Genomic DNA, 17,176 nt, shown 5'->3' with positions numbered 1-17,176 from the left:
AGATGAGGATCTGAGATATCAACATGAACTTATAATTTCAAGAGACAGAGGTAAGAACTAGATATAAAAACAATACATGTGGCTGGGTACGGTGGCTCATGTCTGTAATCTCAGCACTTTGGGAAGCCAAGGAGGGCAGATCACCTGTGGTCAGGAGTTCAAGACCAGCTGGGCCAATATGGTGAAACCCCATTTCTACCCAAAACACAAAATTAGCCGGGCATGGTGGCATGTGCCTGTAATCCCAGCTACTTAGGAGGCTCAGGCAGGAGAATTACTTGAACCTGGGAGGTGGAGGTTGCAGTGAGCTGAGACTGCACCATTGTACTCCACTCTGGGCAACAAGAGCGAAACTCCGTCTCAAAAACAAACAAAAAACATATATGTGTAAAAGTGCATAGATCTATATATGTATATATACATATATTCCCTTACTCTCCCCTGAGAGCACTGGGAACAGCAACTCCTCAATGGCAACAAGCATACCTTGTGCCCAGATCTTGGTTTCTAAATATTTTTCTCCACTGAAAGGAAAAAGGGATCCTCAGAGAAACTGCTGATTCCAAGACTGGAAGAGGAAAACTACAAGATGAGACTGGGACATCTTAGAAAGTAATCAAGTCCTCAAAGAATAACAGGGACATGTCAAAAGGATACAGAAGTTAGCTTGAAGGGGTTTCCATGGGCCAAATCTAGGACAATTTGAGTATTGAAATAACGATAGTAAAAATAGGCTATATCCCAGTGAACACAACAGAAAAGCAGGATTCCACATTGGTTTAAAGAAGTAAATGGGGAGGCCGAGGCAGGTGGATCACCTGAGGTCGGGAGTTCGAGACCAGCCTGACCAACATGGAGAAATCCCATCTCTACTAATACAAAATTAGCCGGGCGTGATGGTGCATGCCTATGATCTAGCTACTCGGGAGGCTGAGGCAGAAGAATCACTTGAACCTGGGAGGCGGAGGTTGCAGTGAGTCAAGATTGCACCATTGCACTCCAGCCTGGGCAACAAGAGCAAAACTCTATCTCAAAAAAAAAAAAAGGAAGAGGAAGAAGAAGGAGGAGGAGGAGAAAGAAAGAAGAAGAAAAAGAAGAAGGAGGAGGAAGAAGGAGGAAGTAGAAGGAAGAAGAAGAAGCAGAAGCAGCAGCAACAGCCGCAGAAGCAGCAGCAACAGCAGCAGCAGTAAATGAATACAGTCATGCATCACGTAACAACATATCTGTCAATGACAGACCACATTAAACAATAGTACAAGATTATATATCAAAAGATGAAAATGGAACTGAAAGGTTCCTATCACCTAATGATGTCGCAACCATTGTAACATTGTAGCACAACTTATTACTCACTTTGTAACTTACTGCCAACATTATATACCAAAAGATTAAAACGGAACTGAAAGATTCCTATCACCTAATGATTTTGCAGCCATTGTAACACTGTAGCACAATTACTCACTTTTGTAATGAAACCTACTGCCCTGCCAGTTAAAGTATAGCACATATAATTATGTATAGTACATTATACTTGAAAATGATAATAAATGACTATTCCTGGTTTCTGTATTCACTACAGTTCTGTCATTATTTTAGAGTATGCTCCTACTTAGTTCACTGTAAAACAGCCTCAAGCAGGTCCTTCAGGAGGTATCCTAGAAAGGAGGGATTGTCATTAAGCAACACATGACTGTACATTAAGCGTCTGATAAAGAATTTACAGTTTCAAAGTGTCTCTCCAAAAATACTTGTTATCTACAAAAGAGAATAGAATAACTTTATAATAGAGAATCCTCACAGACACCATCAATCAAGTAATCACAATGAGAATAATCAATAATGGGACCCAGAAAAAATCATTTGCCACCTGATAGGATTCTATGAGAAAAACATAGCATCATCACAGCCATAACCTGAATTCAATCATGAGGAACCATTGAGGCCAGGTGCAGTGGTTCATACGTATAATCCTGGCATTTTGGGAGGCCAAGGTGGGAGCATCGCTAAAGCCCAGGAGTTTGAGACCAGCCTGGGCAAAACAGTGAGAACCCATCTCTACAAAACTTACACAAAAATTAGCTGGGTGTGGTGGCATGCGCCTGTGGACCCAGCTACTTGGGAGGCTGAGGGGGAGGATCACTTGAGCCTGGGAGGTCCAGGCTGCAGTGTGCCATGATCGCACCACTGCACTCCAGCCTGGGTGACAGAGCAAGATTGTCTAAAGAAAAAACAAAAAAACTACTGAACAGATTCAAATTGAACGGTATTCTACAAAATAACTGGCATGTATTCATCAAAACTATCAAGGTCAAGGTCATCAAAGTCAAGGAAAAATTTAGGAACTTTTGCAAAAAAAGGGAGTCTGGAGAGACATGGCAACTAAATGGAAGGCATGATTATGCACTGAATTATTTTGCTGTAAAGCACATTATTGTAATAATTGACGAAACGCATAGAATCGAAAGAATTAGATGGTGTCACTGTACCAATTTCGGATTAATAAATCTCATTAATTTATTATTTTGATGAGTATACTATGGTTATTTTGAAGAACACCTTTGTTTGTATGAAATATACACTGAAGTATTTCAGAGTGATAAAGTCCCACATCAGCATCTAATGGTTCTAGAAGAAAAAACTGTACTGTACTTTCAACTTTTCTACAAATTTGAAATTATTTTAAAATACTGATTTTAACTTAAAGGTGGGTGAGGAATGCTAGAGACGCCTCCATATAGACTGCCAGCTGTTTCTTGTGACGACAGCAGCTGGAAGAGCTCAGCTTGTAGACAAATATGCACTGAGGGGAAAAGACCCAGAGCATGTCAAAGTTCAGGGGCTTCCAAGCCAGGATGCACCATCAAGCATCAAGTAAAACTCTGGAGGGAAAATTGAAATCCTGTGGAGGAACCACAGGACAAGGAGACTAAGGAGCCAATGGGGTATATTGGTTATGTGGGACATTTCGAATGTGGGGTATTTGGAAGTGTTCAGACTCAGATAAACTATAGGTGTCTAACTTGCAGATGACTCATCTGGCCTCCATGACAACAAAAGTGAAGAATTTTTTAAGGTGATCATGAATATGAGTGCTGGGCGCGGTGGCTCACAGCTGTAATCCCAGCACTTTGGGAGGTGAGGCAGGCATATCATTTGAGGCCAGGAATTGGAGATGAACCTGGTCAACATGGCGAAACCTCGTCTCTACTAAAAATGCAAAAATTAGCCAGGCGTTGTGATGGGCGCCTGTAATCCTGGTTACTCAGGAGGCTGAGGCAGGAGAATTGCTTGAATCCGGGAGGTGGAGGTTGCAGTGAGCCGACATCACAGCACTGCACTCGAGCCCATGCAACAGAGTGAGACTCTGTCTCAAAAACAAAACAAAACAAAACAAAAAGAAAAAAGGAATATGAGCATGATAAATATGATAAAGTTACATTTTATAAAGCATACTTTGAATGGAGCATGGTGTATGAAGGAAAGCAGTTAGTATTAAGCCAGAAACATGCAGTGGCCTCACGGTAGAAGGCCTAGGATATTAGGTTTAGGGGTCTCTATTTTATTTGCTAGGCAACAGAAAGACGTTAAAGAATTTGCAAGCAATATCCCAGTATATAGGATAGATTAGGAGAGATTAGAGGCAGGAAGACCAGTTGGGAGATTACTGTAATAAGATTATAAGTGTTGAAATAATGGCAGAAGTAGGAAGTAAAGAGAGATTAAGGCAATACAAAGTTAATGGGATTTAGGAACTTAACATATATAAAGGAAAGACCAGATGAAGACTATTAAGAGCCTTGACGAGAAATTGCACTCTGTTAGAAGGAAGAGATGGAGCTAGTAATCTATGCCTCACTGAAAACATACAACAGGCAATTGAAAATGAAAACCTGGAAGTTGAGAGAGGACAGAAAGGAGAAAGATCTCACTTTCATTTACACAAGCTTATTGAAAGATACAGCATAAGAAGACTCCTGTAAATGAAATCTTGAGAAATGCCTCTTGTTAGGAAAAGAGACAGTGAAACAAAAAAATACTTCAATGAGTCAGAGAAAATGTCTTCTGCTAGTTATTTTCCATTTGTCCCTCCCCTTACACTTTCCCTGCTGCTTGCCCTAGGCTTCTGGTTGGGTTCAGCCAATGAAAGACCCCAACAGGGGATCAATAGGGATCAATAGGCACATAGCATTTTCCCCAGGCTCCCAATGCACAGACTGGCTGTGTCTCTCCACTGAAGGCCACAGCCTTTCCACATGGCTGCCTCCCCAGGTTTTAGAGCTGTGCCCAAGAATGGTCATGGCTCCCTTCTGCAGCTTGCTCCAGGGCACTGTGCTATCCTTTGTTACCAGTAAAACATTCTTTATTATTATCCTGCCAATACCTTTGTAAATAGCCTTTTATTAATTATCTTCAGTTGCCAATTTGAATGCATGATTTGGGCCAGGTGCAGTGGCTCACGCCTATAATCTTAGCACTTTGGGAGGCCAAGGCAGGCGGATCACCTGAGCTCAGGAGTTTGAGACCAGCCTAGGCAACAAGGAAAACTCTGTCTCTACAAAAAATACAAAAATTAGTCGAACCTGGTGGCGTATGCCGTTAGTCCCAGCTACTCGGAGGCTGAGGCACAAGAATCGCTGTAGGTTTGCAGTGAGCCAAGATCATGCCACTGCACTCCAGCCAGGGCAACAGAATGAGACTGTCGATCGACGGATACATAGATAGATAGATAGATAGATAGATAGATAGATAGATAGATAGATAGATAGATAGATAGATAGATAGAATGTATGATCTGTTTCCTGCTAGGACCTTCATTTGAATACAGTGCCCTATCTTTGTCAGTCATAATAATCTCCATAATATATATTGAAGCATTTAATTTTTCCCACTATCCCTAAACAAAGTTCTAGTCAACAGCCTTTTCTAGAATATAATTGGTTCATTCTATCTTTGATCTTCTCTGTTGTCTGTCAAGATGCTGGATTCTAAGATGTCAGAAGTGGGATACATCCTCACCAAATCCTGTGGAAGCTGGTGACTCCTGGGAAAAGGAAATCGGGGGACATCAGAAAACTTCACACCTGCAGGTCAGGAAGCAACTTCTTTCTTATCTGGTAAGAGAGACATTGTTCCACCTACACTGGCCTGGCCTTCCTCAACTATGGTTCTTCTCTGAAAATGTCACATAAGTCTCCATGTTTTACCAAAGGATATGAGGCTGGCCCATGGAATGATTCAGCCAAGCTCAGCTGAGCAGATGAGAGTGAGAACAGTAAAAGCTCTGCTGACCAGCCACAGGAGAGAGAACTGAGGAGAGAAGTGAGAAATGAGAAGTAGAAGCCAGAGGAGGGCTCTGGAAATGTTACTGGGGTTATTAATTGTATCTTCTTTAAGAAATAACAGTATAGAAAGAAATTCCTTTTCAACTTTTATTGTTTTTCCAGGTATGGCCTGTGCTTCTTTAAAAATACCACCACTCGGCCAGGCGCAGTGGTTCACGCCTGTAATCCCAACACTTTGGGAGGCCAAGGCCAGACGAATCATGAGGTCAAGAGATCGAGACAATCCTGGCCAACATGGTGAAACCCTGTCTCTACTAAAAATACAAAAAAATTAGCTGTGTGTGGTGGCACGTGCCTGGAGTCCCAGCTACTTGGGAGGCTGAGGCAGGAGAATCGCTTTAACCTGGGAGGTGGAGGTTACAATGAGCCGAGATCGTGCCACTGCACTCCAGCCTGGCAAAAGAGCGAGACTTTGTCTCAAAATAAACAAATATATTAAAAAATAGGCCAGGTGCGGTGGCTCACGCCTGTAATCCCAGCACTTTGGGAGGCCGAGGTGGGCGGATCATGAGGCCAGGAGATCGCGACCATCCTGGCTAACACGGTGAAACCCCGTCTCTACTAAAAATACAAAAAATTAGCTGGGCATGTGGTGGGCCCCTGTAATCCCAGCTGCTCGGGAGGCTGAGGCAGGAGAATGGCATGAACCCAGGAGGCGGAGCTTGCAGTGAGCTGAGATTGCGCCACTGCACTCCAGCCTGGGCGACAGAGCGAGACTCCATCTCAAAAAAATAAAAATAAAAAAATAAAAAAATACTACCGCTCTTCGACTGATCTGTCTGATCCCAGCACAAATGAGATTATATTTACAAGGCAGAAGCTCTGTGGGTGCCTTTCTTCCTTCCCACCCCTCTCTCACCTGAATGCAGCTCTCCAGCAAGACCTGCCTCCACATCAGAGGACTGCCAATAAATAGAAAGCATTCTTCCCAGAGAAACGTACCAGAAATCCATTTATTGAAACCCACAACATCTGCATTTTTTGCAGTACAGTCACACTTTTGCAAAAGTAGTTTGCAATATAATGACTACACCTTACTTACTTAGTAGGGTCAATAAAATTAGATTATTACATGGAAATAAAATTACGAATGCATCACATATACAGAATCAGAACATTAGAACAGGGCTCTTGGAGAACACAGTCTAGACATTTTAATGGCCCTCAGAATATCTGACATTACATAAGCAAAGGAAAACCAAATTAGTTTGTAGCCAAAGCGAGTAATTAATTATAACTATCATAATCTCAGATTCCAAATTTTTATTTTCATCACGAAAACCTCCTTATTCTAACTGACTTTAGAGTGGAGGCTAAAACTAATCTTTTAAAATGAATAGATAGTATTTTAAAAGACCTATGTAATTGGAAATGAAAATTAAAATAACAATGTCATTTAACACTCATCAAACCAGCAAGAATGTGAAGTTGGGTAACATCAAGACTAGTGAAGATGTTCAGAAAGGAGTTTGCATCTATTACTGGTGAGGTATATAATGGTACAACCATGTGGTAAACTGAATCATTATTCATAATTCTTCACACCCTCCCTGTACTAGAATTCTAATCCACATCGTTGCCACATAACTTTGCAGTACCATTCACTAGAATAAACAGAATATATTGCCCTACCTCATGGATGTTGGGCTTGACCTTGTGACAAGCTAGGGTCCATGAAATGTTAGCAAAAATGACAGCAAGTCAGTACTATGCATGGCCCACATGAGGTTTCACATATTTCCACTTGGCTTCTTTTGCTTCTGCCACTTTCCATAAGAACAACATGTCCTAGATAGCTGTTAGTCCAAGAGAATGAGAGACTTGGAGCAGACCTGAACTCAACCTCAGTCCGACCTGCAGACTGGAGCCCAGAGCCTGAAGTCCAGAATCCTGCCCAGCTAATTTTTGTTGCAACCTACCCACAGGTTGACAGGGAAAAATAAATCCTTACTATATTAAGCCACTGAGTTTTGAACTTGGGGTCTTTTGGGGTTTGTTGCTGCTGTTGTTGTTGTTGGAGAGAGAGTCTTGCTCTGTCACCCATGCTGGAATGCAGCGGTGTGATCTCGGCTCACTGCAACCTCCGCCTCCTGGGTTCAGGCGATTCTCTCCCTCAGCCTCCCAAGTAGCTGAGATTGCAGGCTCCCACCACCACGCCCAGCTAAATTTTTTTGTATGTTTTAGTAGAGAAGGGGTTTCACCATGTTGGCCATGCTGGTCTCGAACTCCTGACCTCAGGTGATCTGCCCACCTCGGCCTCCCAAAGTGCTGGGATTACAGGCGTGAGCTGCCGTGCCCGGCCTTCTTTCTTTTAATGTAGCATCACTACAGCAATCTCTGACTGAGACAACCATTCTGTAAAGGAATCTGGCAACACCCAATAAAGTTGAAGATGCTCATATGGTCCAACAAAGGGCACTTCCAAGTTTGTGTCCTAAAGTGGTGGTTCTCAGACCAATCAGATCTAATATTTCCTTTTAAAGGAAATTATTTGAAACACCCTTTTTCTATTCTATAACAAACGTAATAGATAATCTACCTAACACATACAAATTAAAAAGAAAAAGAGAAGAAGGCTGGGCATGGTGGCTCATGCCTGTAATCCCAGCACTTTAGAAGGCCAAGGCGGGCAAATCACTTGAGGTCAGGAGTTCGAGACCAGCCTGGCCAATATGATGAAACCCTGCCTCTACTAAAAATACAAAAATTAGCCAGGTGTGGAGCCAGGCACCTGTAATCCCAGCTACTCGGGAGACTGAGGAAGGAGAATCGCTTGAACCTGAGAGGTGGAGGCTTCAGTGAGCCAAGATCATGCCACTGCACTCCAGCCTGGGCGACAGAGCGAGACTCCGCCTCAAAAAAAAAAAAAAAAAAAATTGCTTCCAAAAAACCCCCATAATATCTGATATGGTTTGGCTGTGTCCCCATCCAAATTTCATCTTTAATTATAGCTCCCATAATCCTCACGTGTCATGGGAGGGACTTGGTGGGAGGTAATTGAATCATGGGGGTGGGTTTTTCCCATGCTGTTGTGATAATGAGTAAATTTCACGAGATCTGATGGTTTTATAAAGGGCAGTTCCCCTGCACACCCTCTCTTGCCTGCCACCATGTAAGACATGCCTTTGCTCCTCCTTCACTTTCTGCCATGACTATGAAGCCTCCTCAGCCATGTGGAACTGTGAGTGCGTGAAACCTCTTTTTCTTTATAAATTACCCAGTCTCGGGTATTTCTTCATAGCAGTATGAAAATGGACTAATGCAATAGCCTAACTAAAATATGAAAAAAAATACATAAAATATTACTTATAATCAGGGCAGAATGGAGATGAGGCAAGCAAGGTGCCTAGGGTGCAAAATTTAAGGAGGCAAAGTAGTGAAAGTGCTGAACCTGCACTTGCAGGACACTTGCATCTGTATCTCCTCAAATTTTGCACCTAAGCAACCTCACTTGCCTCACCTTAGTCCTGGCCCTATTTAGAATAATATATTTTAAAAATGCAAATTTTTTCATGACTTTGGTAGAGGATTTAATGAAGCAAATAGACATTTGCACCCCTATATACATTGTCATCATGCATGCAAAACCTACAAATGCAGGATGATACAAGTGTGTTATTTTATTCAGAACTTGGTAAAAGTTCTGAACAAAGTAAATTCTTCCCTCAATGTGCATGGTAGTTTCAATTTAAAAAAAAAGCATATACTAAAACCATGCCAAAAATACTTTGGTTTTACATGCAAAATGGAGGTTCTAGAGTCAGATCATCATACAAAGAATTTTTAAGTACAGGAAGACCTGAGGGGGATATTTAAAAATCATATGGGAGAAAGGCAGACACACACATCACAGGTCATCACACATCCTTTGTCCTCACCCTCTCTCAATGTCAGTAAGGCTCTCCCAATCAATAATTGAAAATATCCCTCCTGCTGGCATTTTCTGAAGAAAAAAGAAATACGTAAAAATTTAAAAAACAAAATGTCCCCTACAAATTTCCAAACTTTCCCTAGTTGATCCATTACTATTGATAACACTGTCCCTTGATAAATCAAATACATGTGTAAAGAGGTCCATGTAGAGTTAATTTATTTACTTACGGTAAAATTGATACGCCATGGTACACTCATGCAATGAAATACTATATAACATCTAAATTAACTATATCTACAACATGGGACGAGCTCATAAACATAATGTTTGATAACAGAAACAAGCTGCAGAAGGATATGAGCAGTAGTCTACCATGTACATTTTTAAAACTCACAAAATAACTATATACTGTTGATGAATACATTAAATACACGGGAACAATACCAACTTCAGGACAATGGTTACCAACAAAGAAAAAATGAGGGGAAAGGGATGTAGGAGTAGCTTTACCTGTCTAGGTAACAGTTTATTTTTAAAAACAGAGAGGCCAGGAGCAGTGCTCACAACTGTAATCCCAGCACTTTGGGAGGCCAAGGGAGTAGCATCGCTTGAGCCCAGGAGTTTGAGATAAGCCTGGGCAACATGGGGAGACCCCATCTCTACAAAAAATTAAAAAGTAGCCTGACATGGTGGCACACCCCTGTGGTCCCAGCTACTCGGGAGGCTGAGATGGAAGGATTGCTTGAGCCTGGGAGGTCAAGGCTGCAATAAGCCATGATTGTGCCACTGCACTCCAGTGGTGATAGCTCAAGAACTTGTCTCAATTAATCAATCAATAAATAAAGAGAGAGAGAGAGAGGTGGGATGAGAAATAAACAAGATGAGCCTAGAACATCTTGTAGTGCTAGAAAGTAAGGAAATCCTCAAAAGAAAAACCCACTATCATGGGAGCATGTCAAAGAAACACAGAAGCCAACCAGTAGAGCTCTCAATGAGCCAAAACTGGAAACATTTGAATGAAATAAAGCAGTACTGGATTATAACCTGTATAAAATAAATATCCATGAGTCCATACTGATATAAACAAATGAATGAATAAGTGAATAAATAAATGGGGGAAGGAGAGGAGGCTGCAACACCGAGTAGAGGAGGCAGGAACCAGAACGCGAGCAGTAGCTGAGTGGGCACCATGGCTGGGATCACCACCATTGAGGCAGTTAAGGGCAATATCCAGGTTCCGCAGCAGCAGGCAGATGATGCAGAGGGCCTCCAGTGAGAAGTTGAGGGGGAAAGGTGGGCCCGGGAACAGGCTGAGGTTGAGGTGGCCTCCTTGAACTGCAGGATCCAGCTGGTTGATGAGAAGCTGGACCATGCTCAGGAGCGCCTGGCCACTGCCCTGCAAAAGCTGGAAGAAGCGGAAAAAGCTGCTGCTAAGAGAGAGAGGTCTGAAGGTTATTGAAAACCGGCCTTAAAAAATGAAGAAAAGATGGAACTCCAGGAAATCCAACTCAAAGAAGCTAAGCACATTGCAAAAGAGGCAGATAGGAAGTATAAAAAGGTGGCTCATAAGTTGGTGATCATTGAAAGAGACTTGAAACACACAGAGGAACAAGCTGAGCTGGCAGAGTCCTGCTGCCGAGAGATAGATGAGCATATCAGATGGAGGGACCAGAACGTGAAGTGTCTGAGTGCTGCTGAAGAAAAGTACTCTCAAAAAGAAGACAAATATGAGAAAGAGATCGAGATTCTTACTGATAAACTCAAGGAGGCAGAGACCTGTGCTGGGTTTCCTGAGAGATCAGTAGCCAAGCTGGAAAAGACAACTGATGACTTGGAAGATAAACTGAAATGCACCAAAGAAGAGCACCTCTGTACACAAAGGATGCTGGACCAGACTCTGCTTGACCTGAATGACACGTAGAATGCCCCAGTCCCACCCTGCTGCTGCTTCTCCCTCTGACCCTGACTCTTCCTGAGGCCAGCCCGCCTGAAGCTGACCTTTAACTGAGGGCTGATCTTTAACTGGAAGGCTGCTTTCCCCTTTTGCCTCCTGCTCCTCCCCTGTGTCTTTTTTGCCAAACTGTCTCTACCGATTCCCAGAGATTCCAGCTGGGCTAGAGGCTGAGCACCTTTGGAAACAACATTTAGGGAATGTGAGCACAATGCATAATGTCTTTAAAAGCATGTGGTGATGTACACATTTTGTAATTACCGTTTTTGTTTTGTAGCAACCATTTGTAAAACATTCCAAATAATTCCACCGCCCTGAAGCAGCAACCTCATCCCTTTCTCACTTTTGGAAGGTGACTTTTCAGCTTACTGCATATTGCACTCTCCACAGAGGAGAGGAAAAGGTATAGGCCTGCCTTACTGAGAGCCAAACAGAGCCCAGGGAAAGACTCCACTAGGGGAAACCTCATTGCTCTGTACAATGTACCAGCTAAACCAGAAAGGTGATTCCAGGAGGAGTTAGTCCAATGACAACAACAACAACAACAACAAAGTGTGCTGTTCAAGTTCTCACTTTAAGATACCTTTGGACAATATTACTTCTTTTTTCTTTTTTTTTTTTTCATTAGAAGTGACCAAATTCAGATGGTAAGACCTCTGAGACCAAATTTTTGTCCCATCTCTACCCCTCCCAACTGCTTACAGAATGGATCACGTGACCCTTACGTTGCGGTGACCACTTAATTGCTTTCCTGCCTCCTTGAAAGAAAGATTATGTTTTGCCACTGATTTAGCCATGTGAAGCTCATCTCATTACCCTTTTCTGGGTTTGAAGCTGCTGTCTCTAAAAGTGCCATCTCATTGTGCTTTGTATCAGTCAGTGCTAGAGAAATCTTGAACAGCTTATGTACAAAACTTTAAATTTTATATTATTTTGAAACTTTGCTTCTTTGGGTTTGTGGCACCCTGGCCATTCCATCTGGCTGTGACAGCCTCTGCAGTCCATGGCCTGGCAGTTTAGTGATCTTTTAAAGCCTGTTTCCCCATTTCCTGGTAAGGTTTCTAGGAGGTCTGTTAGATGTACGTCCTGCAGTTTACTGGCTTCAAATGTACTCTCCTTTGATGTGGTCTCTTTGGGTCCAATTGGGAGAAAGAGAAATCAATAGTGCAACTGTTTTGATACTGAATATTGACAAATGTCTTTTTGAAATAAAGAACCAGTCCCTCCAAAAAATAAAAAATAAATAGATGGGAAAGAAGAGATAAATCTCCCATACAGAAGAATTCAAAATAATTGATATAGAACACTACCTTTGAGGTGGGTGAAAGAGTGAATACACAAATGGGTAATGACCAGACCATATATAAAAATAGAACTCTGACTCACAGCCTGGAACAACCAGTTCAGAAAGCCAAACCACAATGCTGTGGACTGAATATGTGTGTCACCCCAAAATTCATACATTGAAGCCTAATCCCCAATGTGATGGCACCTGGAGGTGGGGTTTTTGGGAGGTAATTAGGTCATGATGATGGAGTGCTCTATAAATGAGATTAGTTCCCTCATAAGAAGACACATGAGAAAGCTTGCTTCCTCTCTCTGCTCTCTTCCATGTGAGGACACAAGGAGAAGAAGGCCATCTGCAAACCAGGAAGCAAGACCTCCAGACACAGGATCTTCCAGCCCCTTAATCTTGCACTTCCCAGCCTCCAGAACTGTAAGTAATAAATGTTTGTTGTTGAAGCCACCAAACCCTATGGTTTATTTGTCAGAGTAGCCTAAACTGACTAAGCACAAAACTTATATAACAATTAGCCCAACAGTCAGGACTTGACCAGTAACTAACAGCTTCTCTAATTTCTGTACCAACTTTTAAGTTAAGACTTGCTGGAGAAAGCAAAATATATACCACTAATCAGTAACACAGGATGTCCCACCCTTTCCACGTCAGCAGCCTCCAAACAGGGCCTACTTGGAACTTTCCCTTTCTTCTACAATATAGCTTTCCTTTTTTTATTGTTTTCTGTTTTGTTTTGTTTTTTGAGATGAAGTTTTGCTCTTGTTGCCCAGGCTGGAGTGCAATGGCACAATCTCAGCTCACCACAACCTCCACCTCCCAGGTTCAAACGATTCTCCTGCCTCAGCCTCCCGAATAGCTGGGATTACAGGCATGCGCCCCACACCCGGCTAATTTTGTGTTTTTAGTAGACACACGTTGGTCATGGCTGGTCTCGAACTCCTGACCTCAGGTGATCCGCCCGCCTCAGCCTCCCAAAGTGCTGGGATTATAGGCATGAGCCACCACGCCCAACCACTTTCCCTTTTTTCTACAATAAAGCTTTCCTACTCCTCTAACTGCCAAACACAAGTGATGATGGCTGACACCTTTGTTATGGGAGGCTTTGAATAGATAGCCTTTACTTGTTCTCATTTAGATGTTCCTCATTTATTTCCACAAGAAGAAATAAAGCTTCATTCCTTAAGTGTGGCCTGAGCAAAGCAAACTCCTTCCCAAGAGCACAGTATGAGGAAGTAAAGGGTAACTTTACAGTGAAGAAACCTTATCAACACTATCTCTGCCAGGGGATCAAGGTCAATATCAACAGTGACAAGTCAAGTTGATACTATGTCGTAACAAAAATGGCACTTGACCTCTGTGGTCTTCCTCCCAAAAACTCATAATTCCAGAAAATCATTAGAAGAATATCAAACAAATCTCAATTAAGCAATAGTCTAAAAAATTATTGACTGGTACTCCTCAAAATTGTTAAGGTTATCAAAAACAAGGAAAGTCTGAAAAACTGCCGCATCTAAAAGGTTCTAAAAAATAGTTTATTTGAAAAAGAGAGAGAAAGCAATATGAGCAGTTGTGGCAAAACGTTAACAAACATTAAATATGAATGATGGGTCACCCCACTATTACTGTTTCTCATATTATTCCCTGTCCCTTTCTATACAGGTAAAATATATCAGAATTTCAATTATTTTTAATCCTTCAAAATGAACTCAAATTTAACCCCAACAGATTCTAGCTTTTCTCTTTTTCACCCTCCCATCTGTCACACTGGCAGTTTTCTGAAGGGACCAAGCAGATGCCCATTCTCACATTCTCCAAGCAGCCTGGGAATTCCTACAGTTATTCCAGTAACTACCACTATGATTTGAAAGCTTTCTCTCATCCCCTTGTTTTAGTATTTACTTCTCCTTTGTGCTCTATACATTTTACTTTGGATTAGAGTTAGTTTTGTGCCTGTTTTTCTTTCCCTGAGTGCTCAATATCTCAAGATACTGAAGACAGAGACCATGTCTTGGTCATCATTCCATTCCTCTACCCCCGCACCAAGCACTGTGACTTGCTAATAGTATGACTCAATGAATTTATTATTTGATTGTAAGAGAAAAGAGGTTCAACATAAAGTCCTTTTCTAAGCCAGGCATGGTGGTGCACACCTGTAGTCTAACTACTCAGAAGGTTGAGGCAGGATTGCTTGAGCCCAGGAGTTCGAGTCCAGCATGGGCAACATAGTAAGACCCCGTCTCAAGAAGAAGCAAAAAGAAGGAAGAAGGAGGGAGGGAGGGAGGGAAGGATGGAAGAAGGAAGGAAGGAAGGAAAGGAAGGAGGGAGGGAGGGAGGGAGGGAGGGGGAGGGGAGGAAGGGAGGGAGGGAGGGAGGGAGGGAGGGGGAGGGGAGGAAGGGAGGGAGGGAGGGAGGGAGGGAGGGGGAGGGGAGGAGAGAATTTGTAAAACAAAACAAAAAAAGTGAATATTAGAAAAAAAAATTTAAGTCCTTTTCTGTAGTGCAACATATCAGTAAGAACAAAATCTGAGAAATGATAAAAGAAATTTGGCTTTGAAATTACCAATGAGGTTTAAGAAGTTCCAGAAAAATTATGAAAGCAGGTAACAGAATACAAAGAGTTAAGGAGTAAAGTTAAGAAACAGATAATATAAGCTTATTCACTTACACCAAGAGTGGAGCTCCTCATGCTGCTATCATATTTCACCCCAAAACTGAATGGAAACAGAAAACATACATGTAACTATGAAAACGAAGAACAGATGCATTTAAAAAGATCAGTCTAGAAACTGACTTAAGAGAAAAAACTGATTGAGTTAGACACCAAGAATTACCAAAGTCAATATTATAGTAGGAGCCACAACAGTAACTACAACTAAATATCTAAAACGTATTGAGCACTAGAAAGTGCCGGCATTGGCCGGGCGCGGTGGCTCAAGCCTGTAATCCCAGCACTTTGGGAGGCCGAGACGGGCGGATCACGAGGTCAGGAGATCGAGACCACCCTGGCTAACACGGTGAAACCCCGTCTCTACTAAAAAATACAAAAAAAAAAAAAACTAGCCGGGCGAAGTGGCGGGCACCTGTAGTCCCAGCTACTCGGGAGGCTGAGGCAGGAGAATGGCGTAAACCCGGGAGGCGGAGCTTGTTGTGAGCTGAGATCCGGCCACTGCACTCCAGCCTGGGCGACAGAGTGAGACTCCGTCTCAAAAAAAAAAAAAAAAAAAAAAAAAGAAAGTGCCGGCACTGATTAAGGCTTTTTTCATAGTATCTCATTTAATCCTCCCAACAGTCCTATGAGGTACTCACCATTATTGTGCTCAGTTATAAACACGGTAACTAGTGTTAAGATCACAGAACTGATAAATGACTGCTGACCTTTTTGGTAGAATGTGGTAAGGGCGCCATCATTTTTTATTGCAGGTCAGTAATTCAAGAATGGAAAGGCTGGACACAATTAGCAGAAAGGTCCACTGGGACTGGACCCGCTAGAGCTGTAGACCTGCCTCTGGGACGCTGACTTGCACAGGCTGCCTGACCAAATTCACTCCTTAATGTCCACAACAATAGGAACTGGTAAGACAGGGAGAGGGGACAGTAGTCCTAAGCACTAGGAACCAGAAGTGAGAGTAGTGCAACTGGAGCACTCACAGGCAGAAGTGGTCATTAACGGCCACCACTGCGGGTATGTGAGCCCTACTGAACTCTGCAGAGGAATGGGGTCTTCCAGAACAGGCCCCGAATTACTACCTATTCATACCAATATATCCTTTGTCCTACACATCCAGAACACTGCTTGAGAAACCCAGGTTTATATGAGTTACTTTGTAATTAGCAGGGGCGGGGCGGGGGGGGGGCGGTGGGGATAGGAATGATAGAAACCCACAAATAGCAAAGTGAATCATTTGATATTTTGTGTAACATACATCAAGGGGTTGATTTCCTAACCTCCATTTTATTTCTGAAAGTAACAAGTGATACATTAATGTTTTATTGATTTGCAAATTTTACATCCTATTTTGGATAATTTGCTACATTCTGTGGTAAGTAAACTAGGACAGAGAATCACAGGCATACAACATTGTGCTGCAAGAAGCAATAGTTACTTGTTCTCCAGTGCCTCTAAGAAGGGTGAAAGCAATGTGCCAGGACTAGAAGGGAGCTGCTTTCAATTAAATGCAAGGTGAAAATAATGTCATTTCACAAACACAGCTGGGCTTCCTGCCTAGGAGGGTATGCTCTGCTTAAACTACTTAAAATCTCCAGTAAGTAAATTGATTTGAAAGGATTGACATTGCCTGTCTAGCTGCCACGTTTTAATCTTCTGGGTGAGTATTCAACACTAAAAAGAGATTTCCATAAAGCCAAGTATCAATAGCATTTACTTATGAACACCATGTTTTTAATGAAATGCAACATATATTATGGGCTGGGCGCAGTGGCTCACGCCTGTAATCCCAGCACTCTGGGAGGCCAAGGCAGGCAGATCACCTGAGGTCAGGAGTTCAAGATCAGCCTGGCCAACATAGTGAAACCTCGTCTCTACTAAAAAGACAAAAATTAGCCGGGTGTGATGGTGGGTGCCTGTAATCCCAACTACTCGGGAGGCTGAGGCCTGAGAATCACTTCAACCTGGGAGGCAAAGGTTGCAGTGAGCCAAGATCATGCCACTGCACTGCAGCCCTGGCGACAGAGTGAGACTCCTATCTTAA

General features: G+C 42.5%; 1 protein-coding gene and 1 pseudogene across 6 annotated transcripts in view; one reads left to right on the top strand and one right to left on the bottom strand.

Annotated features, from left to right (window-relative positions):
- ST7 (suppression of tumorigenicity 7) overlaps positions 1-17,176 on the bottom strand; it is a 276,697-nt gene that overhangs the window by 247,046 nt on the left and 12,475 nt on the right. Inside the window, exon 1 of one of the 6 annotated variants that reach the window (XM_038004448.2) lies at positions 15,133-15,156. The exons of the other annotated variants lie outside the window; for them this stretch is intronic. The gene's annotated coding sequence lies outside the window, so the exon portion shown is untranslated. Of the gene's footprint in view, positions 1-15,132; positions 15,157-17,176 lie in introns of those variants that run through there. 6 annotated transcript variants of the gene reach the window in all.
- Positions 9,617-11,171, top strand: LOC103226774 (tropomyosin-like; annotated as a pseudogene).

This window comes from Chlorocebus sabaeus, chromosome 21 (genome assembly GCF_047675955.1).
Source record: "Chlorocebus sabaeus isolate Y175 chromosome 21, mChlSab1.0.hap1, whole genome shotgun sequence".
Lineage (NCBI taxonomy): Eukaryota > Metazoa > Chordata > Mammalia > Primates > Cercopithecidae > Chlorocebus > Chlorocebus sabaeus.
This window is presented reverse-complemented; position numbering and strand designations above follow the sequence as displayed.